A 10,122-nucleotide genomic window follows, 5' to 3' on the forward strand; every position below is an offset into this window, starting at 1 on the left:
ACTCAGAAGAACTAAAGAACAAACAAACAGTAATAGATAACAAAATAACCGAAATTACAAATACTCTAGATGCTACAAACAGCAGAATAACTGAGGCAGAAGAATGAATAAGTGAGTTGGAAGATAGAAAGGGGGAAATAACTGCCACAGAGCAGGAAAAAGAAAAAGGAATAAAAAGAATGGAAGACAGTCTCAGAGACCTTAGTGACAACATTAAGCCCACCAACATTCGAATCATAGGCATCCCAGAAGAAAAAAAAAAAAAAAAAGAAAGGGTCTGAGAAAATATTTGAAGAGGTTATAGTGGAAAACTTCCCCAACATGGGAAAGGAAATAATTCATCAAGTCCAAGAAGTGCAGAGAGTCCCATCTAGAATAAACCCAAGGAGAAATACACTGAGGCACATATTAATCAAACTAATGAAAATTAAACACAAAGAAAACATATTAAAAGCAGCAAGAGAAAAGCAACAAATAACATAGAAGGGAAAACGCAAAAGGATAACAGCTTATGTTTCTGCAGAAACTCTGCAGGCCAGAAGGGAGTGGCAGGATATATTGAAAGTCCTGAGAGAGAAAAACCTACAGGCAAGAATACTCTACCCAGCAAGAATCTCATTCAGATTCCATGGAGAAATCAAAAGCTTTACAGACAAGCAACAGCTAAGAGAATTCAGCACCACCAAACCAGCCTTACAACAATTGCTAAAGGAACTTTTCTAAGCAGGAAATACAAGAGAAGGAACAGATCTACAAAAACAAACCCAAAACAATGAACAAAATGGCAACAGGAACATACATGTCAATCATCACATGAATTGTACATGGATTAAATGCTCCAACCAAAAGGCATAAACTGGCTGAACGGATACAAAAACAAGACCCTTACATATGCTGCCTACAAGAAACCCACTTCAGACCAAGGGACATATATAGACTGAAAGTAAAGGGATGGAAAAAGATATCCCATGCAAATGCAAGTCAAAAGAAAGCTGGAGGAGCAATACTCATATCAGACACATTAGACTTTAAAGTAAAGACTATTACAAGAGACAAGGAAGGACACTACAGAATGATCAAGGGATCCATCCAAGAAGAACATAGAACAACTGTAAATATCTAGGAACCCAACATAGGAGCACCTCAATACTTAAGGCAAATGTTAACAGCCATAAAAGGGGAAATCGACAGTAACAGAATAATAGGAGCAGACTTGAACACCCCACTTACATCAATGGACAGATCATCCAAACAGAAAATAAATAAGGACATGCAACCTTTACATGACACATTAGGCCATCTCGACTTAATGAATATTTATAGGACATTCCATCCCAAAACGACAGAATACACTTTCTTCTCAAGTGCACATGGAAAATTTTCTAGGAGAGATCACATCTTGGGTCACAAATCAAGCCTCAGTAAATTCAAAAATATTGACATCGTATCAAGCATTTTCTCTGACCACAATGACATGAGACTACATATCAATTAAAGGAAACAAACTGGAAAAAATATAAACACATGGCGACTAAACAATATGCTATTAAACAACCAAGAAATCACTCAAGAAATCAAAGAGGAAATCAAAAAATACCTAGAAACAAATGACAATGAAAACACCACAACCCAAAATCTATGGGATGCAGCAAAAGCAGTTCTAAGAGGGAAGTTGATAGCAATACAGTCCTAGCTCAAGAAACAAGAAAAATATCAAATAAACAACCTAACCTTAACACCTAAAACAATTACAGAAAGAACAAAAAAACCCCAACGTGAGCAGAAGGAAAGAAATCAGAAAGATCATATCAGAAATAAATGCAAAAGAAATGAAGGAAACAACATCAAAGATCAATAAAACTAAAAGCTGGTTCTTTGAGAAGATAACAAAATTGATAAACCATTAGCCAGACTCATCAGGAAAAAAAGGGCGAAGATTCCACATAGTTTTAGAAGTTTGAGCCACAGCAATCAGAGAAGACAGAGAAATAAAAGGAATCCAAATTGGAAAAGAAGAAGTCAAATTGTCACTCTTTGCAGATGACATGATATTATATATAGCAAACCCTAAAGATGCTACCAGAAAAGTGCTAGCACTGATAGATGAATTTAGTAAAGGAGCAGGATACAAAATTAATGCACAGAAATCTCTTGCATTCCTATACACTAACAACGAAAGAGCAGAAAGAGAAATGAAGGAAACTCTCCCATTTACCATTGCAACAAAAAGAAGAAAATACCTAGGAATAAATCTGCCTAAGGAGGCAAAAGATTTGTATGCAGAAAACTATAAGACACTGATGAAAGAAATCAAAGACGACACAAACAGATGGAGGGACATACCATGTTCTTGGATTGGAAGAATCAATATTGTGAAAATGACTATCTTACCCAAAACAATGTACAGATTCAACGCAATCCCGATCAAATTACCAACGGCATTTTTCACAGAACTAGAACAAGAAATCTTACCATTTGTATGGAAACACAAAAGACCCCGAATAGCCAAAGCAATCTTGAGAAGGAAAGACGGAGTTGGTGGAATTAGGCTTCCTGACTTCAAACTATACTACAAGGCCACCATGATCAAGACAGTATGGTACTGGCACAAAAATAGAAAGTGAGATCAATAGAACAGAATAAAGAACTCAGAGGTAAACCCAAGCATATATGGGCAGCTTATCTTTGACAAAGGAGGCACGAATATACAATGGAAAAAAGACAGCCTCTTCAATAAGTGGTGCTGGGAAAATTGGACAGCAACATGTAAAAGAATGAACTTAGAACACTTCCTAACACCATACACAAAAATAAACTCCAAATGGATTAAAGACCTACATGGAAGGCCAGACACTATCAAACTCCTAGAGGAAAACATAGGCAGAACACTCTATGACATCCATCAAAGCAAGATCCTTTCTGACCCACCTCCTAGAATCACGGAAATAAAATCAAGAGTAAACAAATGGGACCTCATAAAACTTAAAAGCTTTTGCACAGCGAAAGAAACCATAAACAAGACGAAAAGGCAACCCTCACAATGGGAAAAAATAGTTGCCTATGAAACAACGGACAAAGGATTAACCTCCGAAATATACAAGCAGCTCATGCAGCTTAATACCAAAATAGCAAATAACCCAATCCACAAATGGGCGGAAGACCTAAATAGACATTTCTCCAAAGAAGACAAACAGATGGCCAACAAACACATGAAAAGATGCTCAACATCACTAATCATTAGAGAAATGCAAGTCAAAGCCACAATGAGGTGTCACCTCACACCGATCAGAATGGCCATCATCACAAAATCTGGAAACAACAAATGTTGGAGAGGGTGTGGAGAAAAGGGAACTCTCCTGCCCTATTGGTGGGATTGTAAGTTGGTACAACCACTATGGAAAACAATTTGGAGGTTCCTTAAAAATCTACAACTAGAACTACCATATGATCCAGTAATCCCACTACTGAGCATATACCCAAAGAAAACCATAATCCCCAAAGAAACATGTACCATAATGTTTATTGCAGCACTATTCACAATAGCCAGGACATGGAAGCAACCTAAATGCCCATCAACAAATGAATGGATAAAGATGTGGCATATATATACAATGGAATATTCCTCAGCTATAAAAAGGGATGAGATGGAGCTCTATGTAATGAGGTGGATAGACCTAGAGTCTGTCATACAGAGTGAAGTCAGTCAGAAAGAGAAAGACAAATATTGTGTGCTAACTCACATATATGGAATCTAAAAATGGTACTGATGATCTCAGGGACAAGAACAAGGATGCAGGTGCAGAGAATGGACTGGAGAACTCGAGGTTTGGGAGGGGCCGGGGGGTGAAGGGGAAGCTGAGACGAAGCAAGAGAGTAGCACAGACATATATATACTACCAAGTGTAAAGTAGATAGCCAGTGGGAAGCTGTTGTATAACAAAGGGAGTTCAACTCGAGGATGGAAGATGCCTTAGAGGACTGGGACAGGGAGGGTGGGGGGGACTCGAGGGTGGGTGGGGGTGGAGTCAAGGGAGGGAGGGAATACGGGGATATGTGTATAAAAACAGATGATTGAACTTGGTGTACCCCCCCCAAAAATAATAAATAAATAAATAAAATTTAAAAACAAAAAAGAAAAGATGACTAGCTACAAATTTCAATATAAATTATTAAATAAACAAAGAAAGTGAAGTGACTGATAAGGTGGTCAGGATAGGCTTCGAAAGAGCAGGAAGGATTAAAACATAGACATGCATGAACCCACTGAAATAAAGGAGTTGTACAGGTTTGGAGCAACTAGGAACAGACTTTTAAGTAAAGAAAAGCAAGTCTGAGGACTGACTCCACCTGACTTCAAAACTTACTATAAAGCTGCAGTGATCAAGACAGGATGATATTCATAAAAGAATAAAAAATAAATCTATGAAACAGAATACAGAGCCTAGAAATACTTACACAAACATAGACAACTAATCTTTGACAAAGGCAGCAAAGGACAGTAGAACAAGGATAGTCTTTTCAACAAATGATGCTGGAATAATTGGACATCCACACGCGAAAAAAAAATGAATCTAGACACAGACTTTACACCTTCCACAAACATTAACTCAAATGGATCACACTGAAATGCAAAACCACAGAACTCCCAGAAGATAACACAGAAGAAAATCTAGGTGACAAGTATGATGATGATATTTTAAATACAACACCAAAGTACAATCCATGAAAGAAATAATTGGTAAACTGGACTTCATGACAATTCAAAACTTCTGCTCTGCAAAAGACAATGTCAAGAGAAGGGAAAGACAAGCCACAGGTTACGAGAAAATATCTGCAAAAGGCAGATCTGATAAAGGACTATCATTCAACATTTACAAAGAATTCTTAAAACAGCAATAAGAAAATGGAGAATCTAATTGTTAAAAATGGGCAAAAGGTCTTAACAGACACCTCACTAAAGAAGATATACACATGGCAAGGAAGCATATGAAAAGGTGTTCAATATCACATGTCATTAGGGAATTGAGATTTTTTTACAAATTTATTTATTTATTCTTGGCTGCATTGGGTCTTCGTTGCTGCGAGGGCTTTCTCTAGCTGTAGCAAGGGTGGGCTACTCTTTGTTGTGGTGCACGGGCTTCTTATTTCAGTGGCTTCTCTTGTTGCAGAGCACTGGCCCTAGGTGCTTCAGTACTTGCGGCACATGGGCTCAGTAGTTGTGGCTGGCGGGCTCTAGAGTGCAGGCTCAGTGGTTGTGGCACATGGGCTTAGTTGCCCCGTGGCATGTGGGATCTTCCTGGACCAGGGATCAAACCCATGTCCCTTGCATTGGCAGGCAGACTCTTAACCACTGTGCCACCAGGCAAGTCCCAGGAATTGAGAATCAAAACAATGAGATACCACCACACACCTTTTAGGATGCCCAAAATCCAAAACACTGACAACAGCAAATACTGGAGAGGATGCAAAGCAACACAAATTCATACACTACTAGTGGGAATGCAAAATGATGCAGCCACTTTGGAAGACAGTCTGGCAGTTTCCTACAAAACTAAACATACTCATCTCACACAATCCAGGAATCACTGTTCTTGGCATGTACTCAAATGCTGACATCTATGTCCACATGAAAACCTGAACATGGAAACTCACGGGAACTTTATTTATAACTGCCAAAACTTGGACGCATTCAAGATGTCCTTTAGAAAGTGAATGGATAAATACACTGTGGTATAAACAGACAATGGAATATTATTCAGTGCTAAAAATGAGTTACCAATTCATGAAAAGACATGGAAGAAACTTAAACACATACTACTAAGTGAAAGAAGCCAGTCTGAAAGGGCTGCCTACACACTGGATGATGCCTCCCAACTATCTGAATTCTGCAAAAGGCAAAACCATGGAGACATAAAAAAATCAGTCGTTGACAGTATTGCAGGGAGGCAGAACACAGAGGGTTTTTAGGGTAGTGAAAACACCCTGTATGATACTACAGTGGTGGATACATATCATTATATATTCATCTAAACACACAGAATGTGTAATACCAGGAATAACCCCTCATGTGAACTATGAACTCTGGATGATAAAGATGTGTCCATGTACCTAAATAGACATTTCTCCAAATGAGATATTCGGATGGCCAACAGGCACATGAAAAGATGCTCAATATCACTAATTATTAGAGAAATGCAAATCAAAAATACAATGAGGTAGCACCTCACAACAGTCAGAATGGCCATCATTAAAAAGTCGACAGGGCTTCCCTGGTGGCGCAGTGGTTAAGAGCCCACCTGCCAATGCAGGGGACACGGGTTCAATCCCTGGTCCGGGAAGATCCTACATGCCGCAGAGCAACTGAGCCCATGCGTTCCAACTACTGAGTCCGCACCCTGCAACTACTGAAGCCTGCCAGCCTAGAGCCTGAGCTCCGCAGCAAGAGAAGCCACTGCACTGAGAAGCCTGCGCATCACAACGAAGAGCAGCCCATGCTCATCACAACTAGAGAAAGCCCGGGCCCAGCAACAAAGACCCAAAGCAGCCAATAAATAAATAAATAAATAAATAAATTTTAAAAATGGTGTTCTTCAAGGTTAAAAAAAAAAAAAAAGGCTACAAATAAGAAATGCTGGAGAGGGCCTGGAGAAATGGGAACCGTCCTACACTGGTGGTAGGAATGTAAATTGGTGCAGCTATTTTAGAAAACAGTATGGAGGTTTCTTAAAAAAACTCAAAATAGAGTTGCCATGTGACCCAGCAATCCCAGTCTGGGGCCTCTATCCAGAAAAAACTGCAATTTGAAAAGATACATGCACCCCAATGTTCACAGCAGCACTATCTACAGTTGCCAAGACATGCGAGCAACCTAATGTCCATCTACAGAGGAGCAGATAAAGATCTGCTACATGTATACAATAGAATACTTACGGGGCCATGATAAAGAATGAAATAATGCCATTGGAAGCAACATGGATGCACCTGGAGATTATCATACTAAGTGAAATAAGTCAGGAAGAGGAAGACAAACACCATATGAGGTTACTTACGTGTGGCATCTAAAATAGGATACAAATGAACCTATTTACAAAACAGAGACAGACTCATAGACATAGAAAACATATTTGTGGTTAGCAAAGGGGAAAGTGGGTGGGGAAGAGATAAATTAGGAGTTTGGGATTAGCAGATACAAACTACTATATATGAAATAGATAAACAACAAGGTCTTACTGTATAACACAGGGAACCATATTCAATCTCCTGTAATAGAGTGGGAAGACAAGGGGTAGGGAAATAAAAGGAGGAAATCTAAAGGCCTCAAGGAATGTTGTAAAAGTATAAAGGAAGTCATAATCCTACACTTGTTCATTGATCCTGAGTTCATAATGATATAATGTTAATTAATATTTTATTTATATATTAATGAAGGGGGCAGAGTCAAGATGACAGCCTGGGAAGACGCAGAGATCACATCTCCCCACAAATAGATCAGTTGCCAGATGCCAGCGGGGGACCTGAGACCCAAGCAGACTGCGAGAACCCCACAGCAACGAGGTAGGACCTGGGGCAAGTCAGGGGGGCGGGGAAGGGGAAGCCACACTGGACCAGCGCCCCTGGGGGGTGGCTGGGGGAGGTCTGGAGGGACCGTTGAGGGCTGGGGAGATCAGGAAACTGCAACTGGGTTTCTCCCACCCAGGAGGCCAGGAGGCCTGCTGAGCTCCCCAGCTGGAGGGCCTGCTGGGCCCCCCAGCAGGGTCCTCCACCCTCCAAGGCCCCCGCTGGGCTGCCTGGGTCCTGGGGGTGTGCAAAGGAGGGAGGAGAGGTGAGGAGGTGGAGAGGTGGACAGGTGGGGTGGGGGCCTTGAGATTGGGGGATGGGGAGGCGAGAGGGCACTTTGCCTGCCCTCTTGGCCAGGGAGGCCGACTGGGCTCCCAGGCTTGGTCCTTTACTCTGCAGGCCCCCCTCCGGCACGAGGATCCTGGGGGTGTGGGGGGTTGGGGAGGCAGACAGTGGGGGTGGGAAGGGATCTCTCCAGGTCAGAAGAATAGGGGAGGCACCGCTGGGGATTTCTTCTGGGCGGGTCCTCCACCTTCCAAGGCTCCTCCAGGCCGTTGATCCTAGAAGCACAGGAGGGAAGCGGTGGGGGGAAAAGAAGAGCGACAGAAGAGGGGAGGGATGCTCTGGGATCAGAGGATCAGGGGAGGAGTGGAAGGCATTTCCGCTGCCCACTGGCCCAAGAAGCCTGCTGGGCTCCTGAGTCTGGCCCCTCGGTCTCTCTGGCTGAGTGGGTCGTACAAGCCTGGGAGGGAGGGAGGAGAGGAGAAGAGGAAGAGAGGCAGACAACAGTGGGGGGGACCTTGCAGGACCAGAGGATCAGGGGTAGACACTGCGGGAAATCTCCCTACCCACTTGGCACCGGGAGGTCTGTTGCGCCCCCAGGCCTGGTCTTCGGTCCTCCAGGGGCCCCTCTTGGTCTCACTCGTCCTAGGGGTTTAGAAGGAAAGCAGGGAAGAAGAGCAGAGGCAGGCAGGGGAGGGGGCCTTCTGGGATTGGAGGATCAAGGGAGGCGGAGAAGGGATTTCCCCTGCCTACTAGCTCTGGGAAGCCTGCTAGGCTCACAGACCTGGGCTTTCACACTCCAGGCCCCCTCCAGCTGCTTGGGACCTAGGAGAGTGGGGGGTGGGGGAGAGGAAGAGAGGCAGACAGGAACCTTAGGAGACTGGGAGATCTGGGGAAGTGCCGCAGGCGTTACCCTAGCCCAGTTGGCCCTGAGAAGCCTGTTGGGCATCAGAGTCTGGTCTCCTGCCTTTCAGTGCTCCCTGCAGCTGTGAGGGTCCTAGGGGAATAGAAGAGAGGGGGTGAGGAAGAAGAGAGCCCAAGGGGGAGCGACCCTCCAAGATTGGAGAACTAGGGGAGGTGCCTAGCATTTCTCCTACCAACTCGGGTCCAGGGAGCCCACTGGGTACCTTGACCTGGTCCTTTGCCCGCAGGACCAGAGGCATTCCTGGGCCCCTCTGCCTCACTGGGCCTAAGGCCCATTCCCCACTACCCCCAAGGCCTTTTCGAAGTGTAGGCCCTGCCCACTGCCTAACTCCCCCACCCCCGCCATCCCTTGTCTAAGCCCCACCCCCACAGCCAAGGCCTTTTCTGGCTTTTTGTTTTCTTTTTTTTCCTTTCCACCTCCTCACTTAGGCTATTGCAGTTGTTTTACCTTCCAGCTGTTGCTCCATTTTTTTTTAAATTTTTTCTAACACATCTGTTAGTTTCCTATTATCGTATTTTTTATCTTGCTATTGTCCTGCTGTTCTCCTACCTTTTTTTGTTTTAATTGTTTTCGTTTTCCTGCTCCACATGGCTTGTGGGATCTTGATTCACAAGCCCAGGGTCAGGTCTGAGCTCCTGAGGTGGGAGCTCTGAGTCCAAAACATTGCACTAGCAGGGAAACCCAGTTTGCAGGGAATATTCATCTGAGTGAGGTCTCCCAGAGCTTCTCAACTCAACACGAAGACCCAGCTATACTCAACAGCCTACAAACTCCAGTGCTTGAAACCTCAGACCAAACACCCAGTGGGAGAGGAACACAATCCCACCCATCCAAAGTGGGGGAACAATGAGATGACAAAAAAATATGTCACAGATGAAGGAACAAGGTAAAAATACACAAGACCAAATAAATGAAGAGGAAACAGGAAAATTGCCTGGAAAAGAATTCAGAGTAATCATAGTAAAGATGATCCAAAATCTCGATAACAAAAGAGAGAAAATACAAGAAACAGTTAATAAGGACTCAGAAGAACTAAAGAACAAACAAACAGTAATAGATAACAAAATAACCGAAATTACAAATACTCTAGATGCTACAAACAGCAGAATAACTGAGGCAGAAGAATGAATAAGTGAGTTGGAAGATAGAAAGGGGGAAATAACTGTCACAGAGCAGGAAAAAGAAAAAGGAATAAAAAGAATGGAAGACAGTCTCAGAGACCTTGGTGACAACATTAAGCCCACCAACATTCGAATCATAGGCATCCCAGAAGAAAAAAAAAAAAGAAAGAAAGTGTCTGAGAAAATATTTGAAGAGGTTATAGTGGAAAACTTCCCCAACATGGGAAAGGAAATAAT

Source organism: Hippopotamus amphibius, chromosome 13, assembly GCF_030028045.1.
Source record: "Hippopotamus amphibius kiboko isolate mHipAmp2 chromosome 13, mHipAmp2.hap2, whole genome shotgun sequence".
Classification (NCBI taxonomy): Eukaryota; Metazoa; Chordata; class Mammalia; order Artiodactyla; family Hippopotamidae; genus Hippopotamus; species Hippopotamus amphibius.